The sequence below is a fragment of the Prorops nasuta genome, unplaced genomic scaffold (genome assembly GCF_024137725.1).
Source record: "Prorops nasuta isolate Cenicafe-Biocafe unplaced genomic scaffold, Cenicafe_Pnas_1.2 PNAS00009, whole genome shotgun sequence".
Classification (NCBI taxonomy): domain Eukaryota; kingdom Metazoa; phylum Arthropoda; class Insecta; order Hymenoptera; family Bethylidae; genus Prorops; species Prorops nasuta.
In genome coordinates, this window is record NW_027116806.1 from 4,283,393 (window position 1) to 4,288,399 (window position 5,007).

Below are 5,007 nucleotides of genomic sequence, written 5' to 3' on the forward strand. Positions count from 1 at the left end.
AATTTGATTTAATATGAAATATACTCCATTTTAATTATTCATTCCAATTATCGTGTTAAACAAATTTGCTGTAATGAATGTGTATCAGTAAATAAATAAACGCTTATATAATTTCTGCTCGATATAAATTTTCATTAGAAAATAGAGGAAAGAATGTCGTGCTTTATCCCATAATGTGTTGTTATCGTCTACAAATGTTGTAAAAGAGATGACTGTTGTAACCTTTTGCTCATAAATCACCTGATATTGGCTGATTGCTTGAAAACATACGAAAAATTGCTCGGGAAGTCAAAGATGTTTGTACTTGCAGACTTTACTCCTTGACCCAAAACTCTGATACCTTTCTTTCAAAGGGCTTGCCAATGCACGTTAAACGTCATTTACCTTGGTCATTTTTCTAGCTTGGACATCGTTTTAAAATACCACTTGAAAATCTATATATATATATATATAGATATACATATCCCAATAGTGAATTTAATCACACAAATGAATTATAATCAAACGCAAATACAATAAATATACAGGGTGTGGCGCGCAAGACGCCCCACAGCATATATATAAAATGACGTGTATCTCTTTAACTATAAGAGATATTCAATTTTTTTATATGACAGTTTTGAAAGCAAATAACAAGTGGTTTCGAAAAGGTCATATACAAAAATTGAATATCTCTTATAGTTAAAGGTATACGCGTCATTTTCTGCTCTTGCTCTGTGGCGTCTTACGCGCCACACCCTGTATAATTACGTAAATTCAATAATACCTTGAAAAATACATTGACAGCTTTCTTAAGAAATTCAATTAAATCAAAGAAACGAAGCATCGATAAAATATCACCCTACCTTCCCGAAGAGATATTTTACGATTAAGCTTAATACTTGCCAAGGGAGCTTCATAGGTCGTGTATTTCCATAAAATCGATTTAAAGTGACGAGAGAAAAGTTTGGATCTACTCGAGATTCTCAATACTTCCATGGGTGTGCGACTAAAGAACCATTTAATTATTAGAAATAAAGGAACTTGACATAAAAAGTGTATAACAAAAAAAAGAGCTAACAATTAGAATTAAAGCAAATTCGAATTAGAAGCGATATGATGACAGAGTAACCGCAGAAACTAATTTCTAACAAGACTTTTAAATCATTTTTCTATATATATATATATATATATATATATATATATATAGCAATGCGAGACGGTAATAAGACGATGAAAAATTCTCAGAAGCTTCGAGAAAGATGAGGAGAGTTATAATGAAAAAGCCAAGACTGAAATTATAGTACAGTGGAGAGTCGAGCAGGGTATATATATAAACAGGAAATAAGAGAGCGAAAGAAAGGGAAGAGGATAAGATTGGTTTAAAAGGTGGAGGGATGATGCGCGTGGCCATGCAGACATTGCAGTTTAAACTGTACATATATAAAAAGTCAACTGATACACCACGGATGATGCATGAGTACTCGAAGAGAATAAAGTACGAAGGACCGTGTGGTTCGCGAGAGTCTCGATATCTGTCTCACTATTCCTCTCCCCTACACACACACACATGTGTGTGTGTATTTCCCATCGCGCTTCTTCAGCCTTCGACGTACTCCCCCCCCCCCCTCTGGCCTGCTTTTACCTCGATCCGTAGAGCACAGCAGCCCCTTAAGACGCGCCACGGCGCGCAACGATGGTCCCATATAAAAGTGGGCGAGGCATTGCCCTCCCGTGAACTTTTAGCTTTGGCAGATGTAGGTATCCCAGCCAGGCCAGGCCAGGCAGCCGAATCCTGAAAGGAGGAGAGAGCTGACCCGTTTTCCATCTCCCTTCATCGACCCATTATTCTGCATCCCCGACTGCGTGCTAGCTCCCTCTTCGCGTTTCCTTCTCGAGATTGCCCGAGTACCTCCGAACGTTCACGAACTTTGGGAATGAAAAGGTGGAGGACCATCGCGATCCCATCTCCCTCGTCAAACCCCTCCAGCACAACCCCTTCCCTCTATACGTTTAACCCAGTGCCTCGCGTGAAAAATTCTCTCTTTCTACCCCTTAAAAATTAATCCACCCCCTCCAACATTCCTCGACACACTTCCTTCTCGAGTCTTGGAACAAAACTGTAATTAGCACTCTTGCCATCTTAACTGGAATCTAATCAACATGTAATTAATATTAATGTTGAAATTTGTTGTATTGGCTATATATATATATATATATATGATTCGTCTCGTAAGAGTTGCAAGATTGTTCTTATAACGCTTTTTTGCTATAGTTAATGAACGTATAAAATGATTATGAACGTTTGACCCAGTCACCGATTAGGCTTGATTTGACGCAGGAGTGCGCTTTCATTGCTTTGAAAGGAAAAGGCGGTGAAGGTGAGACCTTGCCACTCTGCAAGTATATTTCCGTGCAGGTACGCAAATCAATATCTTATAATAAAGTTGGAGCTTTAAAGAGGAAAGTCAGGGGCAAACTGCACCCTCCAATTTTCACTCCTCATATAAACAAACGTTAACTCTCTTTTTCACCAATTTCTTCCTTGGACCAGTTATACGATTTTGTCGATATCTCGTTGCTTCCCTCGTATATATAACTCGTTTTACTTTATTTCACTTGTATCACGAGAACTTTAATTTATTACTGAACTAGCAAGTAAATTTTAATACCACCATAACATTCTCGTTGGATATAAAAATTATTTCAATGTCAGCTATATATTATTGTTTTAATATTGAGATCGAGTGCAGGAAACTCGATACTCGATCATTGGCGAGTGGATAAACAAATTTCATCGTGGTTTTAACCGAAAGCTCGTCGATGCAAGGGTGAAAAACGCAAATTGGAATATTAAATTATATATACTCCTGCATGATGAGGTGCAACGGTATAGGTACAATGTCAGCTGGCTGGTTCTTTTATTCAGCCGCGCGCGCGAGCTGCGAGGTAATATTATCTTTGTAGGTTATCGGTCTAGTGTTCAAGGGTGGCTGAAAACTGTACAAGGAACGCTTCGCTAAATCCATCTCGTGCAGCGAAACCATTATTTTAAGGGTATAACTTGCACTCTGTCGGAATCGACCTTGATAGACGTAAAAATATCGAGTGCTTTTATAAAAGACATTTTTTTCTTCGACCAATCGTGTCTTTTTCGCAGTGCAATTTTATCGATTATTAACCACGCCATATTCTTTCAATACGATCAACGTGTCTAATAAATTTGCATCATTTGACATTTCTCACACGTATATATACGTTTTATCATAATTATTATGAAACACTAGAGCCTGCTGTACAATTAAGAGCTGAAATACAACAGTCTCCCCTATATTACATTGACATTAAATTATCATTAACCAAATGGGATGGATTTGCCAGTTGGAAACCTTTGGAAAGCTCCTGTGACTCTTTTCTTTAAAACACAAGTGTATATTGCATGCAATATTATATATATAGTGATTTAAAAGCATATCCATCGATGCAGAATTAAAAAAAAAGAAATCAAGAGGGTTGCACTTTTTGCAATAATGTCACGTGTTTCCAATAAAAAAATTAATGAGAGAAGAATTATCGTCACCGAATACTTGTCCATGCATCGAAGACGAGGCGATGCGAGAGCTGAAAGGAATAATGGACTGTGCACAGAGCGTTTGCAAATAGACAAGGTTATTCGGTGACGTTTGCTAAAATGTAAAATCGATTCTTGACAGGAGAACCTATAATGGCAGAATATGCCAATTGGTATATATATATATATATATTCGGCGAAAAGTACTCGGAGCACTACTTTAGCCTGTTTTCTATATTGGCTCGTCTGGATAACTGCCAAAGTAATTTTAGCTTTTATTCGATGCTCAATAGTCTATTTTAATTCCATGAAAGCGGAGCATAAAATCTGATAGTCTACGCATTTCCATAAATTAACGCACGTTTGAAGCAGCGATCGTGCAAGTCGAGCGGGTGGTGCGGGCGGAACTCGAATCTGATGCATCGCACGCTCATACCGCATGGCCGCGGACATTGCAATTTTTGAAGCATCCACAGAATTCGCTGGAGCTGCCCTTATCAAAGCCTAGCAGCAGCTGATGCTATATACGATGTTTGCATTATTTTCCAAAAGCACACTGCTATATACCTGCCTGATCTAGCTTATCCTTCGAGCTACGTCAGCTGTACCATTTTATACTTTCTTACGACTCGGTACAAACCGCGATATACTACATGCAAACATAACAAAACTGATTTTATTCATGCATCAAACTATTTCATCTTGAATCTACAAATTTCGAACAATTTCGTTCGATCATTTTTATTTAATATTTCTTAGCAATGGGACAGAGATTAAAATAAGTCATTTAGAAATTACTGATATATATATATATATATATATATATGTGTGTGTGTGTAATGGAAATTCTATTTCAGTGGGTACCTATATAATACAAAAATGAAAATTTTCACCAATTAGCTGAATTATACACATGCATGCACCGATCGGTTACTCGATTGATTAAACGAATGAAATTTGCAGAGAGATGGATTTATCGTAACCTAATTGAGCCATCTTGCAGAATTGGCCGAGTTCCTCGCTCGCGCGCGCGCGTTCTAACTGCGTTACGTGGACAAACGAAGCCCATGGTTATCGCGGGCAGATACGTGCCTGAGAATCGCGTAGTGCAGGGCTAATTAATGGCTAAGCCACACCCCGTGAGCACCCCTCTCAAAAATTACTCTCTATCCAGTTTTAGAAGTGGGAAACATTGGGCGGGTCTTTGGCCTTTCCAACACGATTCTCCTCCGCTTCGATTGGCCAAAAGTCTTCAAAAATAGCCATGCTGGGTGTGACTCGTGTCACGCACACACACGCACCAGCCAAATGTTCAAACGCCTCCACTCTCGTCCGTAGAGGAAAAGCTCGAGGAGGATGCACGTGTACGTGCGAGTGAACCACGCGGGAGAAGCATGTGGTCCACGGCCCACGCGGCGGACCAACTCTGCTCTGCATTCTCATCCGTGACTCGAAGG